Raw genomic sequence first — 17626 nt, 5'->3', positions numbered from 1 at the left:
TATATCCTTAATGTATTATTCTAAAGTGCTACGGAGTATGTTGGCGCTATATAAATGATACAATTTCTTCCAGTATCCCTCCTCTGATTCACGTAGAATTCTTTCTTTAGTTAATGTCTCCAACGATGGACCCAGTGAAGGTAAAGTCGGTAACTGGCCCTGGGGGTTACATGTGTCTGTCCATGGGATCACCTTAATACAGAGATTTCATCTCCGACACCGCCTCGCACAGCACGCTCTCACAGACTCTTCCCAGTCTGAAGTTACACCAAACGGGGGAACGGAGACAGAACGTTACTCTCGATAATAGACTACTGCGATGCTCTGCAAACTGTCCTGAGAGACTGAGAAGCATCCATAGAGAACTGAGCAGCATCCAACATTGTTATAATATTAAACAGCAACTACCCCATCCATTATTATATATTATTATTACACCATCCATTATTATTACACCATCCATTATTATTACACCATCCATTAATATATATTATTACACCATCCATTATTATATATTATTATTACACCATCCATTATTATATTATTATTACACCATCCATTATTATATTATTATTACACCATCCATTATTATATTATTATTACACCATCCATTATTATATATTACACCATCCATTATTATATATTACACCATCCATTATTATATATTACTACATCCATTACTATATATTATTATTACACCATCCATTACTACATCCATTATTATATATTATTATTACTAGAAACATAGAAACATAGAATGTGACGGCAGATAAGAACCATTCGGCCCATCTAGTCTGCCCAATTTTCTAAATACTTTCATTAGTCCCTGGCCTTATCTTATAGTTAGGATAGCCTTATGCCTATCCCACGCATGCTTAAACTCCTTTACTGTGTTAACCTCTACCACTTCAGCTGGAAGGCTATTCCATGCATCCACTACCCTCTCAGTAAAGTAATACTTCCTGATATTATTTTTAAACCTTTGTCCCTCTAATTTAAGACTATGTCCTCTTGTTGTGGTAGTTTTTCTTCTTTTAAATACAGTCTCCTCCTTTACTGTGTTGATTCCCTTTATGTATTTAAATGTTTCTATCATATCCCCCCTGTCTCGTCTTTCCTCCATGCTATACATGTTAAGATCCTTTAACCTTTCCTGGTAAGTTTTATCCTGCAATCCATGAACCAGTTTAGTAGCCCTTCTTTGAACTTTCTCTAAGGTATCAATATCCTTCTGAAGATAGGGTCTCCAGTACTGTGTACAGTACTCCAAGTGAGGTCTCACCAGTGTTCTGTACAATGGCATGAGCACTTCCCTCTTTCTACTGCTAATACCTCTCCCTATACAACCAAGCATTCTGCTAGCATTTCCTGCTGCTCTATTACATTGTCTGCCTACCTTTAAGTCATCAGAAATAATCACCCCTAAATCCCTTTCCTCAGATGTTGAGGTTAGGACTCTATCAAATATTCTGTACTCTGCCCTTGGGTTTTTACGTCCAAGATGCATTATCTTGCACTTATCCACATTAAATGTCAGTTGCCACAACTCTGACCATTTTTCTAGTTTACCTAAATCATTTTCCATTTGGCTTATCCCTCCTGGAACATCAACCCTGTTACATATCTTAGTATCATCCTCAAAAAGACACACCTTACCATCAAGACCTTCTGCAATATCACTAATAAAAATATTAAAGAGAATGGGTCCAAGTACAGATCTCTGAGGTACCCCACTGGTGACAAGCCCAAGCTTCGAATATACTCCATTGACTACAACCCTCTGTTGCCTGTCACTCAGCCACTGCCTTACCCATTCAACAATATTGGAATCCAAACTCAAAGATTGTAGTTTGTTGATAAGCCTTCTATGTGCAACAGTGTCAAAAGCCTTACTGAAATCGAGGTAAGCAATGTCTACTGCACCACCCTGATCTATAATTTTAGTTACCCAATCAAAAAAATCAATAAGATTAGTTTGGCATGATCTCCCTGAAGTAAACCCATGTTGTCTCTGATCTTGAAATACATGTGTTTTTAGATGTTCAACAATCCTATCCTTTAACATGGTTTCCATCACTTTCCCCACTACTGAAGTTAGGCTTATTGGCCTATAGTTGCCCGACTCCTCCCTATTACCTTTCTTGTGAATGGGCACAACATTTGCTAACTTCCAATCTTCTGGGACTACTCCTGTTATCAATGATTGGTTAAATAAATCTGTTAATGGTTTTGCTAGTACACCACTAAGCTCTTTTAATAGCTTTGGGTGTATTCCATCAGGTCCCATTGACTTATTTGTCTTTACTTTTGACAGTTGAAATAGAACCTCTTCCTCTGTAAACTCACGTGTAATAAATGACTCATTTATCCTTTTTCTTAACTGAGGTCCCTTTCCTTCATTTTCATCTGTAAATACCGAACACAAATATTCATTGAGGCAGTCAGCTAGACCTTTATCCTCATCTACATACCTTCCTTCTTTTGTTTTTAATCTAACTAATCCTTGTTTTACTTTTCTTTTCTCATTTATGTATCTAAAAAAGGTTTTGTCCCCCTTTTTTACTGACTGTGCTATTTTCTCTTCTGTGTGTGATTTGGAAGCTCTTATAACTTGCTTAGCCTCTTTCTGCCTAATCTTATAGGTCATTCTGTCTTCCTCACTCTGGGTTTTTTTATAATTACTAAATGCTAACTTTTTGTTTTTTACTATTTTGGCTACATCTGTGGAGTACCACAGTGGTTTCTTGAATTTTTTGCTTTTACTGACAAGCCTAATGCAATTTTCTGTTGCCTTCAGTAGTGCAACTTTTAAATAATCCCATTTCTTTTGGACTCCATTTAAATTGCTCCAGTGTGATAATGACTCCTTTACACATATTATAATTTTGTAAAAGTCTGTTTTTCTAAAGTCTAAAACTTTTGTTTTTGTGTGGTGTGACTCAGTCACTGTTCTTATATTAAACCACACTGACTGATGATCACTGGATCCTAAACTTTCACCTACAGTAATATCTGATACCAAATCTCCATTTGTTAACACTAAATCTAGTATGGCCTCTTTACGAGTTGGCTCCTCAACGACTTGTTTTAGAGACAATCCCAGTAGGGAGTTTAGAATATGTGTGCTCCTGGCACAAGTAGCTATTTTTGTTTTCCAATTTACATCAGGAAGATTAAAGTCATCCATGATGATAACTTCCCCCGTCATTGTCATTTTGGCTATTTCTTCAACTAGTAGATTATCTAACTCTTCAATTTGTCCTGGGGGCCTATAAATCACACCTACACGAGTTACTGTGTGATTACCAAATTATATATTATATATTATTACACCATCCATTATTATATTATTATTACACCATCCATTATTATATTATTATTACACCATCCATTTTTATATTATTATTACACCATCCATTTTTATATTATTATTACACCATCCATTATTATATATTATTATTACACCATCCATTATTATATTATTATTACACCATCCATTATTCTATATTATTATTACTACATCCATTATTATTACACCATCCATTATTATATATTATTATTACACCATCCATTATTATATATTATTATTACACCATCCATTATTATATATTATTACACCATCCATTATTATATTATTATTACACCATCCATTATTATATTATTATTACACCATCCATTATTATATATTATTATTACACCATCCATTACTATATATATATTTATTATTACACCATCCATTATTATATATTATTACACCATCCATTATTATATATTATTACACCATCCATTATTATATTATTATTACAACATCCATTATTATATTATTATTACACCATCCATTATTCCATTATTATTACACCATCCATTATTATATATTATTATTACTACATCCATTATATATTATTACACCATCCATTATATATTATTACACCATCCATTACTATATATATATTTATTATCACTACATCCATTATATATTATTACACCATCCATTATTAGATATTATTATTACACCATCCATTATGAGATATTATTATTACACCATCCATTTTTATATTATTACACCATCCATTTTTATATTATTATTACACCATCCATTATTATATATTATTACACCATCCATTATTATATTATTATTACACCATCCATTATTATTACACCATCCATTATTATATTATTATTACACCATCCATTATTGTATATTATTATTACACCATCCATTACTATATATATATTTATTATTACACCATCCATTATTATATATTATTACACCATCCATTATTATATTATTATTACACCATCCATTATTATATATTATTATTACTACATCCATTATATGTTATTACACCATCCATTATATATTATTACACCATCCATTATTATATATATATTTATTATCACTACATCCATTATATATTATTACACCATCCATTATTATATTATTATTACACCATCCATTATTAGATATTATTATTACACCATCCATTTTTATATTATTATTACACCATCCATTTTTATATTATTATTACACCATCCATTATTATATATTATTATTACACCATCCATTATTATATTATTATTACACCATCCATTATTATATATTATTACACCATCCATTATTATATTATTATTACACCATCCATTATTATATTATTATTACACCATCCATTATTATATATTATTATTACACCATCCATTACTATATATATATTTATTATTACACCATCCATTATTATATATTATTACACCATCCATTATTATATATTATTACACCATCCATTATTATATATTATTACACCATCCATTATTATATTATTATTACAACATCCATTATTATATTATTATTACACCATCCATTATTCCATTATTATTACACCATCCATTATTATATATTATTATTACTACATCCATTATATATTATTACACCATCCATTATATATTATTACACCATCCATTACTATATATATATTTATTATCACTACATCCATTATATATTATTACACCATCCATTATTAGATATTATTATTACACCATCCATTATTAGATATTATTATTACACCATCCATTTTTATATTATTACACCATCCATTTTTATATTATTATTACACCATCCATTATTATATATTATTATTACACCATCCATTATATATTATTATTACACCATCCATTTTTATATTATTATTACACCATCCATTATTATATATTATTACACCATCCATTATTATATATTATTACACCATCCATTATTATATTATTATTACACCATCCATTATTATATTATTATTACACCATCCATTATTGTATATTATTATTACACCATCCATTACTATATATATATTTATTATTACACCATCCATTATTATTTATTATTACACCATCCATTATTATTTATTATTACACCATCCATTATTATATATTATTACACCATCCATTATTATATTATTATTACAACATCCATTATTATATTATTATTACACCATCCATTATTCCATTATTATTACACCATCCATTATTATATATTATTACACCATCCATTATATATTATTACACCATCCATTATATATTATTACACCATCCATTACTATATATATTTATTATCACTACATCCATTATATATTATTACACCATCCATTATTATATATTATTATTACACCATCCATTATTATATTATTATTACACCATCCATTATTATATATTATTATTACACCATCCATTATATATTATTATTACACCATCCATTTTTATATTATTATTACACCAGCCATTATTACATACATTATATATTATTATTACACCATCCATTATTCTATATTATTATTACACCATCCATTATTATAGATTACTAGTACAACATCCTATATTATTACATCAATTATTCTATATTCTATACTATTACAGAATACATTATTACAATAGCTATTATTCTATATTATTACACCCATTATATATTATTACAACATCCATTTTTATATATTATTATTACAGAATACATTATTACATATTATTATTAGAACATCCATTATTATAGATTATTATTACAGAATACATTATTTTACATTACTTTTTTGTTACACCAAAATAACAAATTGTGAAAAACTCACCATCTAGGATATATATATATATAATATAGACCTGCACATTCACACTGGTACTCACATATACACACTGACACAGACATACTAATAGATACACACTGACACATATTATAATTACACATACACACACACACAAACACTGACACTCACAGATACACACTGACACATATAATTACACATACACACACTCTGATACACATACCTGCACACAATCACTGACACTCACAGATACACACTGACACATAACTAAATACACAGATACACACATACTCACAGATACACACTGACACACAACCAAATATACACACACCCACAGACACATAGCTAAACATACACACTGACACACGTACTCACAGATACACATAGCTAAACATACACACTGACATAGCTAAACATACACAAAGATACACACCGACACATCGCTAAACATACACATATACTCCGATACACACTGACACATACTCACAGATACACACTGACACACAACCAAATATACACACACCCACAGACACATAGCTAAACATACACACTGACACACGTACTCACAGATACACATAGCTAAACATACACACAGATACACACTGACACATAGCTAAACATACACACTGACACACGTACTCACAGATACACATAGCTAAACATACACACTGACACACGTACTCACAGATACACATAGCTAAACATACACACAGATACACACTGACACATAGCTAAACAGAAAAAGTAAGTTGGATACCCAAACTGGGAAGCAACTAGTAGTGTGTCCTGGGGCGACCAAATTAGGGGTTAACCCTTACAAAATTGTATAAATAGAAAAGCAGACCTGGTGGGTCAGAGAGAGTAGGGCGCCCCCTAGTGAATATCTGTACATATATACAAGGAGTAAAACATAACTTTTAATAGTTGCTGCATAAAAAATGCTAATGGTAGGGACCCAGATACAAAAATAATAATGAATACAAAAAAAGTGAACACACTACACCAATTAACAGAAACAAAACAAAAAGAAAATAGTTTGGGAGGATATCAATAGATGTGAGAGCGTTCTGGATGGGGATGAAGTATCCTAAGGTGATAACCTAGGGGTTACTAGGCGAATGAAACGCTCCCCCAAACCTACTAAATATCTCACGAGTACACTGGTTACTCTCTGTTTAATCGTGCTGTTAACCCTCCGTTTAGTACCCACTAACAGTATCCAACACGGAATCTGGTGGGGTAAAGACCGTGGCAAACTATAATTTGTCCATGAAAAAGGGAACTTGGCAACAAAAAAGTAACATAAGAGGTTAGTGTATCAAATAGTTAGTCCTATTCTGGATGATACCAGTGTATCTAAAAAATGATACAGTTATGAGAGCAATACCATTGGGGTTAAGGGAACGAATTCAGTGAGGAGAGAGCAGCCACAATTTTGCAAACAGCGCTAGAAGGCATTAACTAACAGCCGTGCAGTTGTGTCTTAGAAAAATTACTCAATACCCCTCAACCGTCCCCCCATCGTCACCCCTCTGTCTAGAAATGATACAAATGATAGGAAATGGCTGCGGGAACAAGGCTCGGTGTGCAGAGAGCACTCAATGGCTGTCCTGCAGTGCTATAATAGACCAGATATAGACTAGCCGACCTGCTGGATCTTAGGACTAGTAATCACCACTCGCTCAATGCACCCCCTCAGTCCCCTTGTCGCCACCCCTCTTGATCGAGAGAAAACCTCTGTATCTCTACTGAAGACCTAATCAGTATTGCTCAGCTTACTAACTAATCATCCATACGAATAGACTCGTCACATATCCTCCCTAACTGCCTGCCTGACACGTGTTTCGGCGCCAATGCTAGCGCCTTCTTCTGAGGCTAAACGAGAAATGAGCAACGGGAGCTCCTTAAATATCCCCACAAAACTACGTCACAGAAGTGGGCGTGTTCCACAATTTTGCGCCCAGACTGATCGGGAACGGGCCAATCACGCCCCTTGATGACGTGTTATGCTAATGAGATTCGCCGGACCCTATTAACCCCTTCTGTGCCCTTAACATGTGTGTATTAACCATAAATGTGGAGAATCCACTTGTATATACACCAAACAAAGGGCTACTACCAGGTGACAGTGCCTTAGTCAGTATAAGAGTGCGAACCCGAAAAAAATCCGGGTATTAGGGACCTGAGATGAACCTCCTGTCAAACAAGTCCTCTATTAAGAGGGGACTGCTTCAGATGCATGGAGTGCCAACCGTGGGATACAATCCCGGCTGAGGCACAGGAGGGTTAGTCCGATAACACTAAGGGGGTACCAGTTCAAAGTGGGGTATTGGCATATAAGTAGGGTCCCCGTTGTTGCAAATTGGACATGAAAAAAATAATAAATGACAGTGGCACAAATTAGGAGAATAAAGTGTGATGAAACAAATAATAATAACGAGTAAAATAAATTAAATAAAATAAGATTAAAGTAAAATAAAATAAGTGAAAATAAAATGAATAAACGGAGAAATGAACTAAGATAAATAGGGTGAGGAGTAACGAAAGTATATACAGTCCCTAAGGAAATTATGTACATATGTAATATAATCATATTATTAGAATCTTGGTGTGATTATTTCTCAATAAAGGGAGTGAATGTAAATCCCTCATTTAGACCGTTGGGGGCCAAGGTTTTAAACCTGTAGATCCAATAACACTCTCTTTTAAGTAGAGTGTTGTCCAAGTCACCGCCTCTATGACCTAAAGTCACTCGCTCAATCCCAGCGAACCTAACTCCCTTGGGGTCTCCGGAATGTTGGTTCCTGATGTGTCTCGCCACAGGTGTATCCCTCAGGTTTTTTACAGAGTGTATGTGCTCCATAATTCGCCTTTTAAATGGGCGGATCGTTTTGCCCACATATTTTAGGCCACATTCACAGATCAGGAGGTAAACTATGCCTTTGGTGCTGCAATTAAAAAATTGTTTAATATTGCAGACCACCTGATCACTTGCGTCCATAAGGTGTTTGGAGTCTTTGCAAATGTAGTTGCATGCTACACATTTGCCACACTTGTAGGTACCCTGTAGAGAAAGCCAGTTATGTCCAGATTTCTTGGAGGATAGATGGCTGGTCACTAGTGTCTCTTTTAGATTTCTGCCTCTACGTGCTGTTAGGGATACGTAGGGGGTGACTATCCCTTTGAAGTGGGGGTCCTGTGATATGAGTGGCCAGAACCTGCCTAGTATCTTTTTGGCCTGGTTCCAACCTGAATCGAAATTCGCGATGCAACGAATTGGCGTTTGTGCGGCAGGTGTCAATTTGTCGTTAAGGAGTTCCAATCTATCACTGTTCAAGGCCCTTTGATACGCTTGCTTTAGACAGCGGTTGGGATAGCCTCTTTCTTTAAATCTTTGTTTGAGGAGTTTGGCTTGGATGGTAAATTCCTCCACGTTAGAACAATTTCTCCTGAGCCGGAGGTACTGTCCCGTAGGGATGCCTCTCTTCAGTGTGGTAGGGTGATGGCTCTCCCACCTCAACATAGTATTAGTTGAGGTGGGTTTCCTGAACAGAGTCGTCTCAATGGTTTGTTTTGATGTGGTTGTGAACGTGCAATCGAGGAAGTTCAAGGAGGACCCACCTATCTCCATCGTAAACTTCAGGTTGAGGTCATTGGAGTTCAAGGTCTCTACGAAGGCCGTGAACTGTTCCCTCGTGCCTGTCCATACCACTAGCACGTCATCTATATAGCGTTTCCACATAAAGATGAACTTAGTGTGCTCAATATTTGAGTTATTAAAGACCACGTACTCCTCCCACCACCCCAGGTGCAGGTTGGCATATGATGGGGCACAAGATGTCCCCATAGCTGTGCCCTGCACCTGGTGGTAGTATTGACCATTGAACAAGAAAAAGTTATGGGTCAGGACAAACTGTAACAGGTCTATTACAAAGGAGGTGTGGCCCTGATGTCTAGGACCGCGTGTTTCCAAGTAGTGCTTGGTGTGTCTTAACCCTAAGGAATGGGGGATAGATGAATAGAGTGCCTCTACGTCCAGGCTGCATAGGATGGCATTCTCTGGAAGGCTGGTGGAGGCTAGACATTTCAAGGTGTCCTTGGTGTCCCTGAGATGGGAGGGTAGTTTTTCTACAAAGGGGCGAAGAATCTTGTCTATATAGACACTAGCTTTACATGTTAGGTTGTTAGATCCCGACACAATGGGTCTAGCAGACAAGACTCATATTGTTTATGCACCTTCGGTAGACAGTAAAAGGTGGACACAGTAGGGCACTTTACGTATATATACGAATATTCATCTTTTCCTAGGATTCCATCATCGAATGCCTTATCCAGGAGGTTTTTGAGTGTTAATAGAAATTTGGCCGAAGGGTCAGAGGGTAGGTGTTTATAGGTGGTACTGTCCTTAAGTATATTTTGGGCCATTTGTACATACTGTGTTTTGTTTTGTACCACTATATTTCCCCCCTTGTCTGCCGGCTTGATGACGATGTCGTCATTTGCCTGTAGTTCACAGAGGGCTTGCCATTCACGCCTTGAAAGGTTGCTGTGTGGTCGAAGTTGGAGGGTATCCAATTTTAAGTCTTGTATCATTTTACAAGTCGACTCTACGAACATGTCAATGTTCTTATAGTCCCTGATGTTCGGGGTGAATTTACTCTTAGTTCGTAGGTCGGTATAAGGTAGCAACTCAGGGCCATCGTTCTCATCTAGTAGAGATACTAGATCACTGAGGCACTGATATTCCCTCATATTAAAACCCAGGTCTCTGGCTTTTTTCTCTTTCTCAATAAAGAAAAATTTATGGAGGGCCAATCTCCGCCCAAAGAGGTGGATATCCTTTATCCATTCAAACTTGTTGAATAGAGGAACCGGGACAAAGGATAACCCCTTTGTGAGAACCTGGACCTGGGTTTCAGTGAGTGCCTCATCTGAGAAATTGATGACTTTATTACTGGAGTTTAATAGCGTTTGCGTGACCTCCCCCTGTATCGGGTTTGTCTGTACTGTGCTTGGGGTTCCCCCTCTCGGGGGTTTTGGCCTAAAAAAGCCACCCCTTTTTTCAGTATGCCTCTTGTTTGAGTGACATTAGAGGGTGTAGAACTCGTGTTTGAGCCGTCAGTGTCTGTGTCAGAAGTCTCGTACTCTGATGTTGAGTACTGGTCTGAGTCTGTACGTATGTTTTTTCTGTTAAATTTTCTGTAGACTCTACCATTTTTATAGTCTAGATTGTCCCTTATGAACTTTTTATGCTTCCGATTTTTAATAGTATCTTTGTACTTATTCAAATTCTGCTGTAGTTGTAATTCTTGTGAGTCAAAGGTTGGATCATCTTTGTGTTTTTGTACAGCCTCAACTGCTTCCTTAACATTGTTATTTATAAGTTCCAACCTTTGGCTCTCAAATCTACAGATAATGTTCATGAAGGTACGGGAGCATAGATTAGCTGCATCCTCCCATTCCTTTAGGAGGGCAGTATCCTCCATTTGCATATTAGGCAGGACTTGGATTCTAAGACCTCTGGGAATCATAGATTTGTTAAGATAGTTGTGGATAGAGGAAATTTCCCAACCCAGTCTAATTTGCTGCTTACAAGCATTGGATACAAGTCTGAATTTAGATTCAATGCTAGTGTCCTGGGAGAGAAAAACACTCTCTTTATCTGTAAAAACATTTTCGGCGTCAAGGCACCATTGGTTTGGATCTTTAAGTTGGTTCAAAAAGTTAGCCATTACTTAAGAGAACCACACACACCAAGATCTGAATTATATTATAGGACACAGGTAGGTATTGAAACCTTGTAGGTAATAAAGAAAAAGTAAGTTGGATACCCAAACTGGGAAGCAACTAGTAGTGTGTCCTGGGGCGACCAAATTAGGGGTTAACCCTTACAAAATTGTATAAATAGAAAAGCAGACCTGGTGGGTCAGAGAGAGTAGGGCGCCCCCTAGTGAATATCTGTACATATATACAAGGAGTAAAACATAACTTTTAATAGTTGCTGCATAAAAAATGCTAATGGTAGGGACCCAGATACAAAACAAAAATAATAATGAATACAAAAAAAGTGAACACACTACACCAATTAACAGAAACAAAACAAAAAGAAAATAGTTTGGGAGGATATCAATAGATGTGAGAGCGTTCTGGATGGGGATGAAGTATCCTAAGGTGATAACCTAGGGGTTACTAGGCGAATGAAACGCTCCCCCAAACCTACTAAATATCTCACGAGTACACTGGTTACTCTCTGTTTAATCGTGCTGTTAACCCTCCGTTTAGTACCCACTAACAGTATCCAACACGGAATCTGGTGGGGTAAAGACCGTGGCAAACTATAATTTGTCCATGAAAAAGGGAACTTGGCAACAAAAAAGTAACATAAGAGGTTAGTGTATCAAATAGTTAGTCCTATTCTGGATGATACCAGTGTATCTAAAAAATGATACAGTTATGAGAGCAATACCATTGGGGTTAAGGGAACGAATTCAGTGAGGAGAGAGCAGCCACAATTTTGCAAACAGCGCTAGAAGGCATTAACTAACAGCCGTGCAGTTGTGTCTTAGAAAAATTACTCAATACCCCTCAACCGTCCCCCCATCGTCACCCCTCTGTCTAGAAATGATACAAATGATAGGAAATGGCTGCGGGAACAAGGCTCGGTGTGCAGAGAGCACTCAATGGCTGGCCTGCAGTGCTATAATAGACCAGATATAGACTAGCCGACCTGCTGGATCTTAGGACTAGTAATCACCACTCGCTCAATGCACCCCCTCAGTCCCCTTGTCGCCACCCCTCTTGATCGAGAGAAAACCTCTGTATCTCTACTGAAGACCTAATCAGTATTGCTCAGCTTACTAACTAATCATCCATACGAATAGACTCGTCACATATCCTCCCTAACTGCCTGCCTGACACGTGTTTCGGCGCCAATGCTAGCGCCTTCTTCTGAGGCTAAACGAGAAATGAGCAACGGGAGCTCCTTAAATATCCCCACAAAACTACGTCACAGAAGTGGGCGTGTTCCACAATTTTGCGCCCAGACTGATCGGGAACGGGCCAATCACGCCCCTTGATGACGTGTTATGCTAATGAGATTCGCCGGACCCTATTAACTCCTTCTGTGCCCTTAACATGTGTGTATTAACCATAAATGTGGAGAATCCACTTGTATATACACCAAACAAAGGGCTACTACCAGGTGACAGTGCCTTAGTCAGTATAAGAGTGCGAACCCGAAAAAAATCCGGGTATTAGGGACCTGAGATGAACCTCCTGTCAAACAAGTCCTCTATTAAGAGGGGACTGCTTCAGATGCATGGAGTGCCAACCGTGGGATACAATCCCGGCTGAGGCACAGGAGGGTTAGTCCGATAACACTAAGGGGGTACCAGTTCAAAGTGGGGTATTGGCATATAAGTAGGGTCCCCGTTGTTGCAAATTGGACATGAAAAAAATAATAAATGACAGTGGCACAAATTAGGAGAATAAAGTGTGATGAAACAAATAATAATAATGAGTAAAATAAATTAAATAAAATAAGATTAAAGTAAAATAAAAATAAGTTAAAATAAAATGAATAAACGGAGAAATGAACTAAGATAAATAGGGTGAGGAGTAATGAAAGTATATACAGTCCCTAAGGAAATTATGTACATATGTAATATAATCATATTATTAGAATCTTGGTGTGATTATTTCTCAATAAAGGGAGTGAATGTAAATCCCTCATTTAGACCGTTGGGGGCCAAGGTTTTAAACCTGTAGATCCAATAACACTCTCTTTTAAGTAGAGTGTTGTCCAAGTCACCGCCTCTATGACCTAAAGTCACTCGCTCAATCCCAGCGAACCTAACTCCCTTGGGGTCTCCGGAATGTTGGTTCCTGATGTCTCGCCACAGGTGTATCCCTCAGGTTTTTCACAGAGTGAATGTGCTCCATAATTCGCCTTTTAAATGGGCGGATCGTTTTGCCCACATATTTTAGGCCACATTCACAGATCAGGAGGTAAACTATGCCTTTGGTGCTGCAATTAAAAAATTGTTTAATATTGCAGACCACCTGATCACTTGCGTCCATAAGGTGTTTCGCTGGGATTGAGCGATCTACTTAAAAGAGAGTGTTATTGGATCTACAGGTTTAAAACCCTGGCCCCCAACGGTCTAAATGAGGGATTTACATTCACTCCCTTTATTGAGAAATAATCACACCAAGATTCTAATAATATGATTATATTACATATGTACATAATTTCCTTAGGGACTGTATATACTTTCGTTACTCCTCACCCTATTTATCTTAGTTCATTTCTCCGTTTATTCATTTTATTTTCACTTATTTTATTTTACTTTAATCTTATTTTATTTAATTTATTTTACTCATTATTATTATTTGTTTCATCACACTTTATTCTCCTAATTTGTGCCACTGTCAATTTGCAACAACGGGGACCCTACTTATATGCCAATACCCCACTTTGAACTGGTACCCCCTTAGTGTTATCGGACTAACCCTCCTGTGCCTCAGCCGGGATTGTATCCCACGGTTGGCACTCCATGCATCTGAAGCAGTCCCCTCTTAATAGAGGACTTGTTTGACAGGAGGTTCATCTCAGGTCCCTAATACCCGGATTTTTTTCGGGTTCGCACTCTTATACTGACTAAGGCACTGTCACCTGGTAGTAGCCCTTTGTTTGGTGTATATACAAGTGGATTCTCCACATTTATGGTTAATACACACATGTTAAGGGCACAGAAGGGGTTAATAGGGTCCGGCGAATCTCATTAGCATAACACGTCATCAAGGGGCGTGATTGGCCCGTTCCCGATCAGTCTGGGCGCAAAATTGTGGAACACGCCCACTTCTGTGACGTAGTTTTGTGGGGATATTTAAGGAGCTCCCGTTGCTCATTTCTCGTTTAGCCTCAGAAGAAGGCGCTAGCATTGGCGCCGAAACACGTGTCAGGCAGGCAGTTAGGGAGGATATGTGACGAGTCTATTCGTATGGATGATTAGTTAGTAAGCTGAGCAATACTGATTAGGTCTTCAGTAGAGATACAGAGGTTTTCTCTCGATCAAGAGGGGTGGCGACAAGGGGACTGAGGGGGTGCATTGAGCGAGTGGTGATTACTAGTCCTAAGATCCAGCAGGTCGGCTAGTCTATATCTGGTCTATTATAGCACTGCAGGCCAGCCATTGAGTGCTCTCTGCACACCGAGCCTTGTTCCCGCAGCCATTTCCTATCATTTGTATCATTTCTAGACAGAGGGGTGACGATGGGGGGACGGTTGAGGGGTATTGAGTAATTTTTCTAAGACACAACTGCACGGCTGTTAGTTAATGCCTTCTAGCGCTGTTTGCAAAATTGTGGCTGCTCTCTCCTCACTGAATTCGTTCCCTTAACCCCAATGGTATTGCTCTCATAACTGTATCATTTTTTAGATACACTGGTATCATCCAGAATAGGACTAACTATTTGATACACTAACCTCTTATGTTACTTTTTTGTTGCCAAGTTCCCTTTTTCATGGACAAATTATAGTTTGCCACGGTCTTTACCCCACCAGATTCCGTGTTGGATACTGTTAGTGGGTACTAAACGGAGGGTTAACAGCACGATTAAACAGAGAGTAACCAGTGTACTCGTGAGATATTTAGTAGGTTTGGGGGAGCGTTTCATTCGCCTAGTAACCCCTAGGTTATCACCTTAGGATACTTCATCCCCATCCAGAACGCTCTCACATCTATTGATATCCTCCCAAACTATTTTCTTTTTGTTTTGTTTCTGTTAATTGGTGTAGTGTGTTCACTTTTTTTGTATTCATTATTATTTTTGTTTTGTATCTGGGTCCCTACCATTAGCATTTTTTATGCAGCAACTATTAAAAGTTATGTTTTACTCCTTGTATATATGTACAGATATTCACTAGGGGGCGCCCTACTCTCTCTGACCCACCAGGTCTGCTTTTCCACATAGCTAAACATACACACTGACACACGTACTCACAGATACACATAGCTAAACATGTGTGTGTGTTCCTGTCAGTATCAGTGAGTGTGTGTTCCTGTCAGTATCAGTGTGTGTGTATGTGTATGTTCCTATCAGTGAGTGTGTGTTCCTGTCAGTATCAGTGTGTGTGTGTGTGTGTGTATGTGTGTGTTCCTATAAGTATCAGTGTGTGTGTGTGTGTGTATGTGTGTGTTCCTATCAGTATCAGTGTGTGTGTGTGTGTGTGTTCCTATCAGTATCAGTGTGTGTGTGTGTGTTCCTGTCAGTATCAGTTTGTGTGTTCCTGTCAGTATCAGTGTGTGTGTGTGTGTATGTGTGTGTTCCTGTCAGGAATACACACACACACACTGATACTGACAGGAACACACACATACACACACACTGATACTGACAGGAACACACACACACACACACACTGATACTGACAGGAACACACACACACACACTGATACTGATAGGAACACACACACACACACACACTGATGCTTATAGGAACACACACATACACACACACACACACACTGATACTGACAGGAACACACACTCACTGATAGGAACATACACATACACACACACTGATACTGACAGGAACACACACTCACTGATACTGACAGGAACACACACACACACACTGATACTGATAGGAATACACACACACACACACACTGATACTGATAGGAATACACACACACACACTGATACTGATAGGAATACACACACACACACTGATACTATCAGTATCAGTGTGTGTGTGTGTTCCTGTCAGTATCAGTGTGTGTGTGTGTTCCTGTCAGTATCAGTGTGTGTGTGTGTGTTCCTGTCAGTATCAGTGTGTGTGTGTGTGTTCCTGTCAGTATCAGTGTGTGTGTGTGTGTATTTGTGTGTTCCTATCAGTATCAGTGTGTGTATGTGTGTGTTCCTGTCAGTATCAGTGAGTGTGTGTTCCTGTCAGTATCAGTGTGTGTATGTGTGTGTTCCTGTCAGTATCAGTGAGTGTGTGTGTTCCTGTCAGTATCAGTGAGTGTGTGTGTGTTCCTGTCAGTATCAGTGTGTGTGTGTGTGTGTTCCTGTCAGTATCAGTGAGTGTGTGTGTTCCTATCAGTATCAGTGTGTGTGTGTGTTCCTGTCAGTATCAGTGTATGTGTGTGTTCCTGTCAGTATCAGTGAGTGTGTGTTCCTGTCAGTATCAGTGTGTGTGTGTGTGTGTGTTCCTGTCAGTATCAGTGTGTGTGTGTGTGTTCCTGTCAGTATCAGTGTGTGTGTGTGTGTGTTCCTGTCAGTATCAGTGTGTGTGTGTGTGTGTTCCTGTCAGTATCAGTGTGTGTGTATGTGTGTGTTCCTGTCAGTATCAGTGTGTGTGTATGTGTGTGTTCCTATCTGTGTGTGTGTGTGTGTGTGTGTGTTCCTGTCAGTATCAGTGTGTGTGTGTGTGTGTTCCTGTCAGTATCAAACATCCAACTTTATGTTTTAAAACATCAAACATCAACTTTTAAAACATGGCAGACTGTTGGTAACATGGTACAGAACACTTCAACTGTACATAA

Source organism: Pelobates fuscus, chromosome 9, assembly GCF_036172605.1.
Source record: "Pelobates fuscus isolate aPelFus1 chromosome 9, aPelFus1.pri, whole genome shotgun sequence".
Classification (NCBI taxonomy): Eukaryota; Metazoa; Chordata; class Amphibia; order Anura; family Pelobatidae; genus Pelobates; species Pelobates fuscus.
The sequence above is the reverse complement of the archived record's forward strand: the minus strand, read 5'-3'. Positions refer to the sequence as shown.